We start from the raw sequence: 20236 nt of genomic DNA on the forward strand, positions 1-20236 counted from the left end.
AATAAGTACTTTTATAGTGTCATGGCTAATAAATGAGTGGTATGATTTCTGGCTGACAATTGGTCAATTTAATCAAAATGTAGGGAACAGAAAATTGTTTAAACTCAATATTCACAAAGACAAACATGTGCCCAGAATTACACCAATATTGGTGAATTTACCTAAGGAATATATATATATATTTATTCATGGTATAATTAAGTGATTTTAATGTTTTACCAATTTCCAATTTAGTAATATTTTCCATTTTTATTTCTATCTTACTAAAATTATTTTCATGAATATCAACTGCTTTCCATGCATATTTTATAATAGAGTTTTCATTCATTGATTTCTTTTTTGTCCATATCAAATTGAATGATAGTAGTTTCTGCCATTGTGAGTTTTCTTTGAGGGCCATTATTTCTACAGATTCTAATTTTCTTTACTCAATTCTTCATTTATACATTTTGTTAAAATGATTTTATTCACTCACTAATATTATCAAATTTTATCATACCTCATTATGACCATTGATAGTTTTGTTGGATTATGTCTTAAAAAACATTATTTCCCTAGTTAATTTTTGCATTTTTCAACTTTACCAATTTTTTTTATCTGAAACACATTTAAACATGTATAGTTTTAGCTGTTGCCAATTTTTTAACTTTGATTAATTCCACCAATAGTATCCTGTTAGATATAAAATAATGTATTTTATTATTTGTAAAGGTAAATAGAAAACAGAAGGAGTCAACATATCTGTGAAGTTAAATGTAGTGTGGTGAAAACTCCTTACTTCATTCAAATACAAATAGCCCTGGAAAGGTCAGCCACCATTTATATTTGGAATATGGAAAAAGTGATTCACATCGCATGCTTTCCTGAAAGATGAAAATGGAGGTTTTCACTTTCCCAGCTGCCTGGCAGCTGAGATATGAGCACATAACCTGGTCTCCATCTGTCCCTTTTTCCTCCCTGAAGTTTTGACTCAACAACTGGAGAAACAAAGCCCCAAAAATGGAAGAACTGTCTCCTGGAGGCACAGCTGTAGCAGCAGGGACACACAGAGCCCTGGAATGATCACAAGAGCCTCGAATTCCATGCTAAGGGGGGTGAACTTTACCCTGCAGGGATTGGGAGCCATGGAGGGCTCTATTTGGGGAGCCATATGCTCAGATCTGAGATGTAGAAAGATGTCTCTGGCAGCAGCATGGAGAACAGATTGAATACAACAAGTCTGGAGACAGACCTCGGCAGGGAAGCCTGCACCACAGTTCTGCATTTTCCCAAGCAAGACACTGGGTGCCAACACTGCTACCCTGGTCTTTTACAATGCAACCAGAAATTCCCTACTCCCATTCTTTCAATCTGACAGGCTTGTACACACATTTATTTCAATATGGAACAAACCTTAAAAACTATAATAATAACACTAAATATTTATTGGGAATATAGTTTACACCACTCACTGCCATTAATCTCATCAGGAGGTTCCGAAAGGTTGACTAACTTGTTCAAGTTTGCCCAGGTAGTGAGCAGTGAGCCTAGATTTAAATTTAGTTTTATTTTAGAGCCTTTGTATATTCTTAACCTACATCATACTGTTCCCCCAGCAAACATTTGAATGTGTCATGTATTTTCATACATATTCTCTTATTTAATCCTATGGCTACTCAAGGAGGCAGCTATTATTATTTTAATGCAGAGAAAAGTGAACTTTGGTAAATTTAAGTAATTTCCCTGGAGCTGGTCTATCTAACTATAAAGTCACTATAATTTTCTGTAAGTTCCTGGCTCATAGATGGTTCCTGACACATATTGGCCCCTTCTTGTCTATCTGTTCTGGCCGTTTCTGTCATGCCCATGTACCTGGGTTACAGGTACACAGGTAATGGGTCTGATGACACCTTTATCCAACACCAGCTAGTGCACATTTCTACTGGGAATCCAGCTTGACTGTAGGGCTGGAGAATTCAATTATTTATTGTACCTTCCTACCCAGATTCTTTTCAGCCCACAGGCCCTGCTACCTAAATGACTATGTTGTATATTATATGATTCTGCTCTTTCACCACAGCTGATTGTCCCTAAAAGCAGATAATCAGACATCCTTTCTTGAAAATGTTAAAATGAGTGCTAAGAAGATGAGTTAAGTTAATGTTGGGAACTGCAGCTCAAAGGTAGAGAGTCAGGATCAGAAGCCTCATAATGACTCAAGGGCAAGCCAAGGACAGAGGATACAAAAACAAAGCAGATGCCTAGAGATTCAGGTGGTAGAAAAAAAATGAATGCAGCGAATGTGCTCATGGACAAGTGAGAATTCTAAGAGGGTGGGGAGGCCATGCAGCTTATGAGAGAGGAAGTAGGAAGTCATTAGTGCTGCCTTATTTCCTAACAACTCCTTTGTTTCTATCCAAGTGTGTCCCTATAGAACACCTTTTCTCTCAGTAATGGGGGTGACACTCTGTTTCTTACCACTCAAAGAGCCAAACAAAAAAAAACAAACAGCCACTCAATCTTGAGGGTTTCCTATAAAAGACCTTTGGGTTTCAAATCCAAGAGCAAGATGGGAAAAAGTCAAACTATAAGATGTAAAGCCTTGAGGCCTTAAACTAAGCCCCTCACCTCAGCTGCCAACCCACACAGTCATCCTCCCCATTCTTCTTGTGCCTCTTCTTTGCATCCTCCCACCAACTCTCAAGAGCCTCATTCAGTCTCTTTAGAGCACAGGATGGCTGGGCCGTGGGCAATCTTCCTTTTATCTAGAACTTCTGTTATTTATGTGATTTGACCTCTCAAGCCCTTCAAGCTCTGTGGCTCAGGAATGGATTTTTGCTGTTGTTCATTCACTGCTGTTACAAATACAACCCAGATCTGAACCCCTCTCATTTCTGGGCCTTTTAAACCTGCTTTCAGAGCAAGACACCAGAAGGAAACATATCTTGACTTATTTTTCTTTGCTGATGATATTTCAAGTCAATTTTGTCCAGTGACCACATATACCATCATTACTAATGCGATTTAAAAGGTGAAGGTCTGGATTCTGGCAGCTTCACCAAACCTCTACATTTATTTTCAAACAACATTCTCACAGACCCCTGTAGTCATGAAAAGCTGCACTTGACAAAGGTAAAAATGTGAGTGCATTTGGACTTGACTCCTCTGATAAATGGTTTCCATGCATTCTTTGAAGGAAGAGGCCCCATGTGGCTGTGATGCAAGCAACTCACCATGTTCCAAATCTCTGTGTGTCTGCTTTAGTGGGAGTTTACTGGAAAATGAAAGAGAAGGTGATGTGGAAATAATGACTCAGCAAAATTGCCTTATTTTTTGTCTTGCCGATTGCCCCTTACCACTCACTCTGAATGCACAAACACACATGTGTACACACACTTACACACACAGTTGTCTGGAATACAACTGATCAGAGGCCAAGTAGGTCAACAGCATGATATCTTTTTCACTCACTGGCCTCTTCTGCCTGAAGTTTCTGTCATTTCCAGTTCTGGGTGGTGAGGGGTAAAGGGGGGTTCTATAGTATTTCTAAAGGTACTGAACTTCTCCCTGGAAAAGACAATGCAGATATCCTAGTGCCTTTTTGGGAATGACTATAAGAACCTTCCCTTATTAATAAGAGGAGCAAGTACTTAGATTTGTGGAGTGAGTGAGGAAAGGCAGAGTGGAAGATATAAAAAGAGTTCATTAATAATAAAGTTTGTATTTTATAATTTTTTAAATAAAAATATATATTTCTCTCATAATTTGAAGAAATGTAAGTAAATATTATTAAAATTTTTCAACTTATCATCCCATAACTATATCATTTTTTTAGGCTGCTCAAATATACCAGTTTTGGTAGGTTTGTATACCCTCATATAAGGTTTTATGTCTTAGGCTGGTTCCCCATAAAATGGTCCCCATAAAATGTCTGAGTCAAAAGTTTTCACAGCATACTTGATTGGGCAGTACAGGTCCAGGGACGCAGGAGATGGAGGAAGAGGAGTGGGGCTGGGAACAATGAAAGCATTACCTGGTTGGTCACAACTCAGTCACAGATGTCTTCTGAGAGATCCTATGAAATTATTGCTTCTCTATACAAGCTAAATATGGAGAAGAAGGGAGAAATATCCAGTGGTAAAGTTCATCCCATAGGGCTTCAGCTCCCTCATAAGTGCAACTTGTGTTATCCAGCCCCTTGGCAACCTGAGGGAAGCCAGGTCCCTGGAAATAGCTGAGGTGTGAGTCACTGCAAGAGTGAGATGGGGAGCCAGTGGCTCTCCTTGCTTGCACATGCGAAGCCTGCAGCTCTGCTGCCCAATCATGGTGAGCCAGCATGCAGGTATCACACTGAATCTTGGGACACTGTGGTGTTTCCTGCCTTGGTAGCAGCAAGGAATGTCCAGAACAGGAGCCATGTCAATAAGGGACTAGAAACAGGTGAAGTAATCATGACAACTTGACCTTGCCACAAAGGTGGTTACAGAACTCAAGATCAAAAACTCCCCTCTTCCCATGGGAATACAATTATTGTCACATGATTGTCCTAGAAGGCCATTAGTACCACCAAGCAGAAAACCAGGGCCAAGAACTCATGAAGCATGCATACAATGGGTCTGGCAGAACATCTAATAAACACCAATTAACATCTAAAACTTAAATAGCAGCTCTACCAATTATTGGTGTTGTGATCAGGCAAGTTTCTTAAATCAATTAGTTAACATAGTTTAAGCTGTTACAGTAAAAGTCCCTAAATCTCAGTTGCTCCATCATAATAAATACTACTTTTTGCTTACATCTCAGTCAAGTGTCAGTTAGAGCCCTTCTCAACTAATAGTGATAGCATCTGGGATAGAGGCCTCCAAGATCACCACAAAAGGGCAAAATATGGCTAGGGAATGCGCAGAATGTTTTTAAAGGTCAGACTTAGAATTAGCTTATGTTGTCACTTCTGCCCACATTCTACCAGACAGAACTCAGTTCATGACTTAATCTAGCTGCAAAGGAGGCTGGGGAGTGATGGGGAGTGCAGTCTGTATGTGTGCTCAGGAAATGCCATGGTGAGTACATGGCATTATTCCTACCATATTTAACCTTCCTGGACCTTAGTGTGACCTATACTTTGAAGATAATGATTCTCTCTTCCTTTCTCCTCTTCCTTTCTCTCTCTCTCTCAATGTTTAATGTGAGAATTAAATGAGGAGATGTTAATACAATTATCAAGTTCAAATAATAGATGTCAAGAAAATGGTGTGATAATAGTGACAAAAGAGATGGCAATGGTAATAATTGTTGTAGTCAACATAGTGGATGCAATTACTACTGAAATACTACTATTAGGATTTAGTGACCACATTTTCTTCAATATGTCAGAATCTTAGATCTAAAGCAGTCTATTTTCTGTCTTCAGTTTCTTCTAGCGAGCAATTATCTCATCTTCTGAGGTCAGAGTTCCTCTAGCTCAATATCTCCTTAGGACAAACATCCATTACCCAAAGTGTTTGGCTATCATAGCAGGTTCTTGTTTCTTTCCTTCTGTGTTCTGTCATTTTTCACATGTCCCAACCTCCCACCCTCTCAGTTGGGAAGATTCTGTAACTATCACTTGGCCCAGCCCTAGATAGCTTTGCTTATGTGGCCACAAATTGGAGCCAACCAGCATCAGGAAAATTAATCAGAGCATCAGGAGTTGGTCCTTTCTCCACAACGGAGCCAGTTTTTCTAATTACCAACTCATTTATGTAGTCACTATATACTTACTGGGTACCTTTTATGTGCCAAGAGCCATGCTGTGCACTGGGAATATGGAGAGAAATAAGACATGGTCCAGGCATTTAAGGGGGAGGGACACAAAAGACAGCATAAAAAGACAGTAATAATCAAAGAGATTAAATTTCCTTGAGGAGAACAGATTTGAAGCTTTTAGGAAGGGATTGGTTATTGTCAAGTAGGTGTCACAGTAATGGATTACGAAAGCCTGTTTACATCTTACCCCATAGGAAGAGGGCCATCCTACCTGATAGGACATGATACCTTGGATCTCTAACCATTTGGGATGCACAGTTAGGTTCTAACACTAAGGTGTTTGAGAACAAAGATCTTCAGTTGGTCAGGTAGGCAGTCCACAAATGATCAGGGAATCCACAGCCCAGGACTCACAGAGGAAGCAGGTTCAACATACTCACCCAAACTTTACCCAGACTTTGGTTGGGAAGTAACATGCTTTACCCAGACCCATTTATAGGAAGAAATGGTCCTTTAATGTCCTAATACATAGAACTAAGGGTTGAATCCTTAGTTCTTAAGCCTAGGAGTGAGGTTGTTAGGCCACCTTATCTCTTACAGCTGGGTCAGGTTGAAACCGCAAATCAGTATTTTTAGAGCTCTCCTGAGTTCATAACATCTAGATACCCACGCTTTGTCCTGAGTTTCTTAGAGTTCCTGATTCTAATGACAGCACATTGTCATGGAAAATATTGGCACCTATTTCAGTTAGGAATTATTTTCCTTTAATGAAAGTAGTTCAGAGATTGAAGTCTAGGGCCGGTAAGGCAGTTTTGTGTTTTTATCAATATCAGACTCCCTTTATTGGCTTCTCTGCCTGAGTAGAGTAGTGCAGATAATTTAGGATGATGAGAATGGAAACTGACTGTCTCTGATTAATGATCATTGCTTTGTTTCAATTTACTCCTCTGCCCTGGCTGGTGTAGCTCAGTGGATTGAGTGCAGGCCTGCAAACCAACGGGTCACAAGTTCAATTCCCAGTCAGGGCACATGCCTGGATTGTGGGCCAGGTCCCCAGTAGGGGCTGCATGAGAGGCAACCACACATTGACGTGTCTCTTCCTCTCTTCCTCCCTCCCGTCCCTTCTCTCTAAAAACAAATAAAATATTTTTTAAAAATTTACTCCTGAAATTTCAGCAATTAGAGAATAATGTTTGCCACTTCCTTAAAAATGCATCTTTCCCCCATGAAAGTAAAATTAAAATCAGTAGTTCATTCCTTCATACATATAGGTTGGTTTAAAAAATACTATTAATGCTTAATAAAATGTTGAATTTTTCAAAGGCATGGAAAAAGAGAATCATTTTGGAATGCAGTACTAGTGTCTTAGCATGTTCAGGCTGCTATAACAACATACTTAAGTGGCTTATAAACAACAGAAATCTATTTCTCATAATTCTGGAGGCTGGGAGGTCCAATATCAAGGTACCACCATGGTCATATTTAGTGAAAAATTTCCTGGTTCAGAGCCGGCCCCTATTCTCTGTTTCCTAACATGGTGGAAGGAGCTCGGGTCTCTCCAGAGTCTCTTTTATAAGAGCACAAATCCCATTTATGAGGGCTGTACCCTCATGATATAATCACCTCCCAAAAGTCCCACCTTCTAATACCAGCACATTGGGAGTTAGGATTTAACATGAGGCTATGGGGGGAACATCAATATTCAGTCTATAGCAAGTAGGAAAATTAGGTGTCTTAGAGAAGACAGGATTTTATGAGTGCAAAGTGGGAACAAGCTTGTTTTAATTTCATTCTCAGGGATTTATCACAAGGGTACAAAGGAATTTGGATTGCTGTGATACCACTTGATTCTTACTCATAGAATCATTTGTCTTCTAGTATCTTGAAGATGAGCAAATATTTCAGGCTTCAACATTTCTAATGACACAATCTGTATCCTAACTACCTGCTTTTCTATTTATATCTGTTAATTCCACATGCCAAAACAAATGGACAAACAAAAAACTGAGTACTGTATTGAGGTAATGCTAGCCACCATGACAAACTCAAAATGTATAAAAGCTCAAATACAACAAAACTTTCTTATTCAAGTATAGTCCACAACAGTTAACCTGATTGGAGATGACCTTATTCCTGAGGATGATTCAAGTGGCCCAGATTCCTTCCATCATGTGACTCCACCATCTTCAATACATGGTTTCTGAAACTACTGTGCTTGCCTCCCATAAGCCAGTGTTAGGAGAAAAGAACATGGAAGATACCTCATGGGAAGTTTCAAAAGCCAAGGCTGGGAAGGGACAGGTATTACTCCCACTTCTTCCATTGGCTAGACTTCATCAAATGGCCATGCTTAGGAATAACTTAGACAAGGAAGTATAGCCTGGCTCATGCCCATGAAGAAGAGGAAGAGGTTTGGTGAAAGCTACTGTTCTGCCATAAGTGCCTGTTCTCTTCCAGGCGTTGGGCTATGTACTGGGAAGACAGCAATTAACACAGACATGGCCTCCCCTCAAGAAGCCAAAAGTATAGAAAACAATGAAGAGCTGCAACAAATAGTCACAAGTACATGAGCACATATTGAAACAACTCCACTACAAATACTATGATAACATAGAGTACAAGAGGGAAATTTAATAAATAGTATGATCTATGTTACAGGGGACTATGATGTACAAGAAGAAGTAGGAACGAACACAGTTGAGAGAGGAGAGAGACAGAAAGATGGTGTGTGTATATGCACATGCACAAGCACAAAGACACATGTGATCTTTACAGGAAGCATTCCAGGGTGCAGTTATAACATTATGTAACAGCCTTTGGTGTGACAATGCCATTGGTTCCATCTACTCATTCAGAAAGTTGAGTGTTCACTCTATGCCAGGTATTCTGCCAGTTTCCATAGAAGATTCCAAAATGGAGAATGCAAAATCCTGCCACTACCTTGAAGAAGAACACATTTTGATCCATCAGGAACAAGATCTTACAGATAACCTCATATATGTGGTATGATTTCATTTGTGAACAAGGACCTTTATGACACTGAGTGATTAGCCTCCTTCCATTTTTTTAGCAAACTATTGAGTGCACTTCTGGGATATCAGTGGCATTCTCTTAACTCAAAGACCCAGCTTTAACCCACCTGAAAACAGACTAAAAATTTAAATATCTGTCATCTTCACAGTCCCATTTTAGGAAAATTCTTCCAAGCATATTATTGTGCATGACATTTCTGCAATCAGAGCATGAGCTCACAACGTCCAAATAAGATGGCAATGCACTGACCAGTTTTTTTCTGTTTATGCTTACAGGGATTGTAGCAGTCGTATTTTATAGTAAGAATTCAGTGACAAACTTACCCAATCAGATTCCCTCTCTTAGTATGACAAAACCAAATTTATTTCTCTTAAGATAAAATGCAGACTTAAAAAAAAAGTTTGTACACAGCAATGCTTCCTAAGTTGTACTAGCTGGATAAGAATTTACAAAAACATACAAGCTGAATTGCTCTGCATGTAAAGTAATAGGAATGTTGGAGCTGTGATCTAAGGAAACATGTCTGCAAGCAGGACCTGAACATAAACACAGCAAGTGAGGCTGTCGCCATGGAAAGGGAGCCGGGCAGTTGAGACATGTAGTAACCCAATTTTTAATTTAGGTTGGTTCCTGTTTGGTAGCATAATCCCTATGGCTACCCCTAAGTTTTTAGTGAAAGTCTGTTACATATAGCTGTCTTCTGTCAGTGATGCTTTGGAGAATGAAGAAGTCTGTCAGCAAAGGGAACAGGGTGGGGAAGGCAGGAGGGCAGCCACAAGAGGCCTAGTTGAGCTGGTTGATCAAGAAGCCAAGCAAGAGGCTACAAGAGATGATAAGGAATCATGTCATGGATCCCTTAAATCTTCAGGAGGGCACTGGGCTGCCCGCCGTAGACAGGAGAATGGCTCCAAGCCATTTTATCTGGTCATTAAATTAAAAAGTGGCCTACAGATGGCCAAAGCACATGGGGCCAGTGGAGTCAACTTCACAGGCCTCTACTCAGGCCCTGCTGACCTCACACATGCACATTTTCAGATGCTTGTGAAGATACTGATGGTTTGGTTTAGTAATAACACACGTTCTTCAAGCAACAAATAAGCAGAAAGAAATACATTGCCTCTACTTTCCTTCTCATATTTTGTTTCTAAATATATATATGTTGTTGGTTGATTATAGGTTGATGTTTTCCACTTTTTTTTCTGCAAGAAAATAAAAAAATTGCATCATGAAAAGCAGCCATAAATGCTTTCTGCAATTACCAAGAAACCTATCAATTTTATAGACAACCCAGCGGATAACATAAGGGTTTTCTTTTTTGTGTGTTTTTGGTTGTTTTTCTAATCTTTGGTTTCTTTCTTTTTGCTGTCTGAAACTAGCACACTTTAGAGTAATATTTTAATTTATTATTATGAAAGGGACAGCAACTGGTTTTTAATGGTTACAGAATGGTGACTTGCAGCCCTGTCCCAGCTGCTGTCACGGCCGTGCCGAGAGCAGACTTGCAGCATCTTGTCTCAGGCACACATCAGTGCTCCTGCCTGCTGCCTCCCTCCCTCCCAGTGGACAGGCCGCCACCTGCTGTTGGCACAGTGCCCACTGGCCCTTCGGGGAACAAATGTTCTCTGGCTGCTGGGTGACAGGACAGGACAGACGCTGGATTTCAAGGGAACCAGGGAAAGGAGCCCTCAGGCTGGCTGCCCCTACTCCTCCACCCATCTGCCTTCTCAGCCTAGCAGAGATCTCACTAACCAGGGCCTCGGAGAAGGGGCTCTGTGGTCAGACTAAGGTCAAGATTGTTCTGTCTCCTTTTTCCTACCAGTCTCCCTTAAGGCTATACTGGCCTTTTATTATTCAGGCCACAGGCATTTATTAAGCCCGTGTTCCATGCCAGGCAATTTGCTAAGTGCTAAGAATATAGACTTGAATATCTCAATCTCTGACCTTGAGAAGGTCACAGTTTAGTAGTATAAACAGGACACACCAACCAATAAATTATGATATAGCCTTGAGACAAGAGAGGTAAAAATGGAAGGCACACAGAAGAAGCATTAAAGTATCAAATGGGCATGAAACATACAGGCTTTGGAGACCGTTGGGCCAGGGAAATCCCAGATTTGCCTCTGGCTGCCTGATTGACTTTGGACAATTTATTTAAATTCTTTAACCCAGTGACTCATCCATGAAGGGTTATATAAGATAATGCAGTAAAGCACTTTAATATAGCAGGTAGTAAACATTCAATATATATGGGCCTTTCCTACCCAGTATAATTTGTATTCTAATGCCTCTCCCAGAGAAGTAGGGTCCCAGTCCCTGTACCTAGGCAGAAGTTCTGGAAGCAGAGAAAAGATGGGAAGATGAGCCCGTTGGTGGACTTCAAAGCTTAGAGCCAAAAGAAATCCCAAACAACATTGTCCGAGGACAAAGCTGGAATAGAAAACCAAGTAAAAAACAATCTACCTGGACAATCAGGCTGGAGGGGACAATGTGCAAGGAACTAAACCCAGAATAGTATAACAGGAATCAGAGATTATCAGGCAAAACCCCCTGAAAAAAGACAATGTGATGCAGCAGTGAAAATCTGGAGCACTGGAGTTTTGAAAATGCTGGGAAAATTTCAGAGAAGATGGCATTAATCTGGATCTTTTAAGATGAGTAAGAGTTTTCCAGGAAGATACCCAGGAGGGCTGTCCTTCAAGGGAAAACAGCATTGGCAAAGGCATAGTGATTCCCACAGTGGAGAGTGGGGATGTCAAGAATAGCTGAAAAGTGGAGTGTGTAGAAAGAGGTGAGGATGGAAACAGGAAAAGAGTCAAGACATGGAGGACCTTGAGTGCCAGACTAGGAAACCCAGTCTTATCCTGCAATCCCACAATGGGTGCAAATCAGAGTTATCCACTGAACTCTTACAAAGTGCCAGCGGTCAGGCCACACTACCAGTGATTTCTAGTTAATTGGTCTCAGGTAAGGCCCGGCCATGGGTAGTTTTTAAGTCTCCCCAGGTGATTCTAATGTGCATCCAGGGTTGCAAACTGCTGCTGCCAGCAATCAGAAGTCAGTGGAGATTCTCCTTGTGTGCCCAGAGTGCTGTGAAGCTAAGAAAAGAGATTCATTTTATTTCAACAAACATTATTAACACCAACTCAGTGCCAGGCCCTGTGCTAAGCTTTGTAAATATGGAGATGAGTAAGTCAGGGTCTACTGCTCTCTGTTTAGCTCTTTAGAGTTTATGAATCATGTTCACCTTCACTGTCTTATCCTGCCTGGGAATTGAGAGGGAATGTGGTTGCAGTCCTTCAGGGGAAGCGGTGCACATAATCAACTCGGTCATTGTGGTGCCTACCCTGAGGTCTGGCACTGGGCCGCAGTGGAGAAAATGAATTGAGCAATCTTTTATAGAGCAAAATCAATAGCATCAGAACAGCCAGCCACACCAGCAGCTGGGGCTGGAGGGAGGAGGAGAGAGAAAGGGGGAGGGAATGGGGGCTTGAGGGAGAAAACAAGGACACTGTAGTAGAGAGAAGACACAGAGATGTCACGGAGGGAGGAAGCAAAGGAGGTCCATGAGGAAAGAGTTAGGGGAGTGAGGTCGTGGTTCCTAAGAGAATCTGAACAAAACCACTGTATCCCTCTTAAGCTCCCTCCACTGCTAAAAGCAGTAAGTGTAGAGGTAGGTAATGTGAGAAAGCATGAGGGAGAAACTAACCCTTACCAAGTTCCTGGTGCTGTGCTAGGTGTTTGCATGCATTAATATAGTAATCCTCACCAATCATTAGTTTTACAAGTGAGAAAATAGAAATTCTAAAGGTCACGAGGCTACCAAGCTCATGTGTGATGGAGTTATTTATCCTCTAACAGCTTTAAAAGAGAAATGCATAGGAGAGTCATTTTATAAAAGGAAAGATACTTCAAAATAATTATTTTTTCACCCTCAGGCCACATGTAACTCATGTACAAGACTCAGAGTAGGAAAGAACATCACAGATAATCTGGTGTAGATGTGAGTGAATCCAAACCAAGAGCCTCACTGGCCCACATAGGTCCAGATAAGACCTTCAACCTATCCTTGACCAACATGATTCAGTTGGTCAAATGTCATCCCACAAAGCAAAAAGTCACTGGTTCAGTACTTGGTCAGGGCACATGCCTGGGTTGCAGATCAGGTTCCCAATTGGGGTGCATGCAAACAAGAGGCAACTAATCAATGTTTCTCTCACACAATGATGTTACTCTCCCTCTCTTTCTCCCTCCCTTCTCCTCTCTCTAAAAATAAGTAAATAAAATCTTTTTTTTAAGACCTTCAATCTATGTGGAAACACAATCATTCAGTTTACATGAAGCAATGAACAAGAAAGAGAATGTGCACTGTGTAAATGCAAAGAAAATACTTTAGAATCCTCAAACACAATATCCTAATAAGGGAGACCCATGAGAGGGATTGTGGCTTTCCCCACTGGGTCTTGAAAGGCTTGCAGGGTGGGGAATGAGCTCACTGCAACTTACCAGAGCAAGGAATGGGCCCTGTGGGAAAGCCCTTCTGGAAGGCAGCAGACTCTTGTTCTGACTCACCATGGGCTATTAAATGGAATGATAGGTCTTTTGAGATTGCTTAGATATATACCCAACTCAGACTAGCTTAGGTGAAGAGGGAATTTATTGGAAGGACTCTGGGTTATCTCACATAGATGGAAGTGTTGAACCAAACTGCAAGAATGTGAGGTTGTACTGGGCCTTGGAGCAATTAGAATCCTGGATATGAACTGTAAGTTCTCCACTTTCTCTTCTGCCCCTCCCTGGATTTGCCCCACTGATTTTCTTGTCTATCACTACAGACTGCCTTCTGTTGCCAGGTGGAAAACGTGGCCACTGACTGCTTCTGAGCCTCATATCCCACCTCCAGAGAAGTTAATTTCCTTAGTTGCAGCTTGAAAAATCCCAGAGAAGGCTTCTGTAAGGGATTTTATTTGGTTCAGCTTGGGTTGGTGCCTACACCCCACTTTATGAGAGCAAGGTTATGTTCAACAATGTGGCAACCCTACTCTATCCACATGAAGGGGAGGTGGAAGGAATACTGCCAGAAGGAGGGAGAGGAATTAGGATTCTATACTTCATCTCATCAATAGAAAGAAAACCCTTCAACAATGGCAGAGGGAGGTCAAGATGGTGGGAAGATTCTCAACACATCATTCATGGGCAAAAACAATGTGCAATCCAGAAAGAGAAATAAGACTCAGGCCTAAGTCCCCAAAGTGCTCACTAATGTGACAGATCATCATGTCCCACTTGTGGTCAGCAGGGTCATGTGATTGCCCTATGACCAATCACAGAAAGTGGTATGAGTCATTTTGAGACCTGTTTCATGAAAATGGCCCTCATGCAGTCCTCCATGTGCTCTTCCCTTCCCAGCTGGATGGAAGACAGATGAGCCCAAGTAGCCTGGCAGCTGAGTGCTAAGGACTATAGAAGCACAGGTGAAAGAAGGCTGGCTCCCTAAAGCACTGCTTAGAAGAGATCCACTAATCATAAGCACACACACTTGGGCTCTTAGATTCACAAGAAAAAAAACTTTATAGTGTTAAGTATTAAAATGTGGAGGTTTATTTATTACAGCTATTAGGCCTGCCTTCATTAATAAAGTTAGTAAACATTGTGTTAACTGGAATTAACTACTCTGAGTTCCAGCTCTGTGGCAAACCTGTAGGGTGACTTAGAGAATATCACTTTACTTCTCCAAGTCCCCCCATTAATTATACCCACATTGCAAGATGTTTTCATTAATGAATAGAGATAATGCATGTGAACAAATGTGAGTGCTACATTACTCTACAATTTCAGATGGCATATTACAAACTCATCTCTGTGTTGCTATTTCTCAAGTATGCCAAGATTTAATTTTAGTGGCTTATAAAGCTTTCAAGTTTCTCATTGAAAGTCTCCTACTTAATAAAGGAGGCAATATGGGTTATAGGAATATATTTTTTTCATAGAACTCAATAAACTTATTTTCACTTTGAATTGTTTTAAATAAGTGGCACTTAAACATTTTTTATTTCCTGAATTAGTCAGCTTTAGAACATAAATAGCTTGTTCACCACTGATATCATGAAGCTTCATTTATATCTTGAAGAAATCAAGGCTGAATTGAAGGTAAAAAAATACAAAAGTCTTTGTCCTTAGTAACTGGCAGCTCTGAACCTTGAACCTGAATCATGTGCCTTCACATTAGCATGCCCTGCCATCTTCTTTGTGATTCCCCTCTATGATGCATAACTAGTTCATAACTGTCATGGCCACTGTGTAGCCTCACATGACATTATGAATAAATGCCCAATCTCAATTAACCCTTACCTTCAACCTCACTAGAATGCTTTAATAAAGATGCATGCACCCCACTATGCTAACAATTTCAAATTGTGCTCTTATGAGCTCCTTAGGAGCCATTTGTGTTTGATTTTGAGAGGAGTCTCCACTGCTGCTTTAGCCAAAATAGCATGGACTTTATCTGTTTTTCCTATGGGGCTTCTGGATAAGATTTGCATTGAATGAGTTTCCTAGTGTGTTTTTTTCCCCAAATAAAAGTGAAAGCCACTAAACTGAAAAACTGAACATTGGGGTTACAATATGATGACAAGACCTTAATTTTCTAATGTCAAGTCTGTTACCTCTTATGCCTTTAGATGAACCTTTTCCTCTTTTAGGATTCAGTTTCCTTGTCTGTAAAATGGAAAGTTTAACAACATGTGAGCTCAGCCCCTTTCTGATTTCACTTTAGAAGGTCCATGGGGAGAGACAGCTCAGGGTGTGTATTCAGCATTGGAGGTGTATGCAGTGAATGCGGGAGGAAGCAACTGTGAGAGGAGAAGCGAAAGCCAGGACAGAGAGATTTTAATTGCATTAAAAAATTAAAAGTTGTGCCCCATTGTGGCACAACTACGTGCCAATCACTGTGCAAAGCAGAGAGAATATCACATTGAACCAAACAGATATGGTGCTCCTGATGCCAGATGTTGCAATGATAAATGTCAACACAGAGGGAGCATGGGGGCTGTGTAAGAGGCAGGGAAAGGCAGCAGGACGACAAAAGTGTCTCTGTTTGTTGGGGGTATTTCCTCACAAATTCAATCATTATCTTCTTCATAGAGTCTTAACTCCCTCTCTCATGCTTTCAGCCATTCTTCCAAATGGGTGGTAGAGGCTAGAATGAACCTAGTCCTTTCTTAATCATTATTCACTTTCACGTTCATTTTTAATTTATATAAGCATACCTTTACTGAGAATCTCTTACATGTAATAAATCATACCAGGCACTGAGAACCCAGAGATGAATTCAGTGTGATACCAGGCCTCAGATGCTCATGGTCTAGTGGGGAGATGTGTACAGCACTGTGATACAATATGCTAAGAGCTGTGATGGAGGGCCTCACAGGCAGGTGAGAGTGGAGCATTCACAGGTGGTTTTTCTCCACTCCTCAGGTGATTCCAGATTCCTCCTCCTCCCCCACCTCTCTGCACCTCACCTATGCCTCACGTATATGCCCCCGTATGCTGAATCAACAAGATCAGGCACAGACATCCGCAGTGAAAAAATAATGAGGGTACCAGAAGGTCACTGAAAATAGAAGGCAGTTAAGTTGCTTCATGATTTAAAGTACTAAATGGTACATTTATTTCCATTAACTGCAATGGGATGGTGTTCTTGTGAATGATAACAAAGGGATTTTCATGACATCACTTTGGCCTATCTGGTTACAGAAACTACTAGGTTTCCTGAGTATTGAATGTTTCTGAAACATTGAGAAATAAAAGATATTCTGTACTTATCTTCCTAGTTCCCTCTACTTGATTTTTTTTTTAGTTATAGACAAAGTCTGTTATTTTTCCATTGTTCAGTTAGGAGACATTTACTGAACTCCAGTGCATGGCAGACACTGTGCTTTTTACAGACATATAAATAAAAAAGAAATTGTCCCTGATCTCAAACATAAGAGTCTCATGGGGAAAATAATCAAAAAGATTAAATTCAATATGATTGGTGCCATATGAGAAGTGAGAGCAGCACACACAGGGAGCACAGGAGGGGGACATACCACCAGCTAGGAGATTTTCTAAAAGCTTCTGTGAAGAGAAAACCAACTTGAGTCAGAGGTAAAGAATCCTGGTTGCTCAAGTAGACAGGGGTGCTGAGAGGGTGTCCAGGCAGAAGAGAGCTGTGTCCTGTAACTTCTGCCCCAGTGAACTGCCCAAAGTGGCTGTGTTCATACAGCTCAGCATGCCACATGAGCTTTGTAGTCAGAAACATTTTATCCTCATTTTTGTTCTGCCTTCTCACCTGCTTTGAAGCATGATTATGAAACTGAAATGAAAAAAATGAAGTAGATGATGTGTTTCACACGGTATCTGACACCAGCAAGTTTCATAAATGGTGTTGGACAGAGGGAGGATGTATGTGGGGTATGGTGAATATGCAGATCAGAGAGAAGCCCCCTGACTAGGCCTTTGCAGCATTGAAGGATTACTTAATGTAATAAACTATCTCCAATGTGTGACCAAAGGTCCACTCCCAACCTCTCGTCACCAGCTCTGTGCCCTGGAAGCCTGGCCTGCTTCAACTGTATCTAAGGGCTGTCTCTTTGACTTCCAGATGGGTCAAGAACTAAAGAGCACTGGAGGAGATCAGAGGGAAGGAAGAGTGAGGTCAACTTCCCTCCTACAAAGTCTTCTCAACTGCTGCATTTTTGGCAGAAGGTCACAACTCCTGCCAAGTGGTCTTCTCCTTGACATTTTCTATATCTCTAGATTTTGTTAACTGCTCCCTCCTGTTGCCCATTAATCACAAGGGTAAAAACAGACAGCTTTTCATAGCCCCAGGACACTGCATTATTCTAGCGGTTTCCATACAACCTACCCAAACCTTTATAAATGGATTCTTTATACAATTATTTTCTAATCACCCAGTATGAGTATGCCATTTATTTCTTTCTGGGACCTTGACAGATACATATTCTGTAAGACATGCAAAGGATCTCCAAATATCAAATATGTGGACCCAGGGCCTCATTAAAGGTGGGGAGGAAATCCTTTTGTTAGGTACAGAGTAAGAAACTAAACATAAATGAACATGTATGAGGAACCCATGGAAGGAGCCAAGGAGGGGTGGGCTTGAGGGTGGGAGGTGGGCATGGGTAGAGTGGGGGGAAGTGGTGGTGGGAAAATGGAGACAACTGTATTCAAACATAAGAAAGAAAGAAAGAAAGAAAGAAAGAAAGAAAGAAAGAAGAAAGAAAGAAGAAAGAAAGAAAGAAAGAAAGAAAGAAAGGGAAGAGAGAAGAAATGAAGGAGAAGGAAGGAAGAAAGGGGAAGAAAGAAAGAAAGAAAAAGAAAGAAAGAAAGACCAAGAAAGAACGGAAAAGGCCTGCAGGAAGGAAGGATCTTTGACTTCAGTTTCCTTCACTTCCTGACTTGACATCTTCCTTTCCTCCACGTGCCTCCCCCGTCCCTCCTCTCTACCCTCCTCCCGACTCTCCCCCATCCTTCCGTCCTCCTCCTCCCTTCCTGCCTTCCTTCGGACCTTCCTCCGCCTCATCCCCTTCCTTTCCTGGAAGAATGAAACCTACACCATTACAGGAATCTTGAGAGGTGGGAGGCTCTCCTTTCTCTCTCTTCCTTCACAACCTGAACAAATTGAGAACAGTGACCAACTTTTATCATCTTTTAACCTGTGCCCCCCAAAATCTAGCTCAAAAGCTGGGATACAGAATATGTGCTCAATATATACAGAGTCCAACAGAAGTAAGGCCTGTTTGAGCGTGGTTGGTAGGGTAATAATATGGGTGTAATAATTTATAGTTTTAATTTGAACATTTCACCTAAAATGTTATATGGTGTGCTTGAGTGTGGTACTGTTATGTTACTGAATTGCATGCTTATGATTTTGTAATAAAAAAGGGGTATTGGGGTATTATTTGTGCTGGATTCTCTGTGTTAACTAGGTTTCCACAGAATTACCAGTGGATAGAAAGCTGAGAGAGATAAGAAAAAATTCAATGATATATCTATATTTCTTCTCTCTCTGTGCTCACACACACACACTTGTTATAATTATGCCTTTTGAAAATCATTTCAAGAAAGCTTCATTTGAGCATTCCAATATTGATTAAAATAACATTGGCCGTGGGAGTGGGGGGGCAGGATAGGGGAGAGCAATGGGGGAAAAGGCGGGACAACTGTAACCGAACAACAATAAAAATAATGTATTTCATTTCTTAAAAAATGAAATAACACACCTCTAAAGGTCCATCAGAAAAAAACCCATCTTCACTTTGTGAGATCAGGACTCAAAAGTGCTATACCACAGGTAGGTGGGTAAAAAACTCTACAATTGAATCCAAGACCTTAAAGCCAGATGGAAGCTTGGAGGTCATGTGGCTCAGCACTGCATGATGCTGACCACTCTGTTTGAACACCTCATCAAGGACATGGAGACCCCCACCTCCTCAGGAATGCACACCCTTCTATGGCTTTTTAGCCCTTACTGATAGGAAGGGCTTCTTTGAACAATTCAAAATCTGCCTTTCTATAACTTCACCTCTCTCTGAGAAAAAGCAAACATCTTTCTGACAGATACTTCAGGCTGTTCCAGGGCCCCAAGATAACAACTTCCTATAAATCCCTGACTTTAAATACTGGTGGCCTCTGAGGTGTGATCAGCAGAGAACCAGAAGGAGCACATGTCTGAAACTTCTCTGTGCCCCAAATCATCTCCTGCCACCAAAAATGTCTTCAGCTGGAGTCACAACTGTGGGTGAAAACTTGTATTCAAGGGGCCCCCTTTAAAATGGAAATGATCATTGTACATTTCTCTAAGAGAAGGGCTGTATTTTTCCACATGTTTTATATTGTGTCCGAACACTGGAATGCAGGACTGGGAGACTAGAGGTGTGTCAGGTGAGGCCAAATCTCATAGGAAGAGGAGGCACCCTAGGGAGCCATGGAATGAAAAATATCCCTGCATAGAGAACACCATTTTCAAAAGCACAGACAAGGGGAGAGTCCAGCCCACTCAGGTGCCACTGTAGTTGGTGAGGTTGCAGAGTGCCTGTGGAGGGAGGTTAAGCTATGGACTGGAGAGGGTGCAGGACCCAACTCTGCTCCCTTCTAGCTGTGACCTTGGGTGAGTCACTTCCCCTCTGTGTGAAATGAGGAAGTGGGAGGGCTACATCATCCCTAAAGGCCTTCCTTTCCATAAATCAATGATTCTAAAAATGCCTCCCATTTCTATAGCTCTTCACAGTTCATAAAGTACATTACCTCATTTCATTCTGCAGCACTGAAGGCAAAACTTGGCAGAATTCAGGGTTGACCTTACCCTTTTCTCATGACTTTTCAACTGGAATGCAAAACTCAGAGCATGCCCAACTTCTCACCTCTGAATCATTCTCTCAAGTAACTTATCACCCCCTTGTTCATAACTCAGCACACA

At 41.1% G+C, this 20236-nt stretch overlaps 1 long non-coding RNA gene across 1 annotated transcript in view; it reads right to left on the minus strand.

Annotated features, from left to right (window-relative positions):
* Window positions 1-2748: 2748 nt before the first annotated feature.
* Window positions 2749-20236, minus strand: part of LOC118500962 — a 91105-nt gene continuing 73617 nt past the window's right edge. Inside the window, exon 4 of the long non-coding RNA XR_004903531.1 lies at window positions 2749-3546. This is a non-coding gene — a long non-coding RNA (uncharacterized LOC118500962). The remainder of the gene's footprint in view (window positions 3547-20236) is intronic.

The sequence above is a fragment of the Phyllostomus discolor genome, chromosome 5 (assembly GCF_004126475.2).
Source record: "Phyllostomus discolor isolate MPI-MPIP mPhyDis1 chromosome 5, mPhyDis1.pri.v3, whole genome shotgun sequence".
In the NCBI taxonomy this organism is placed as follows: domain Eukaryota; kingdom Metazoa; phylum Chordata; class Mammalia; order Chiroptera; family Phyllostomidae; genus Phyllostomus; species Phyllostomus discolor.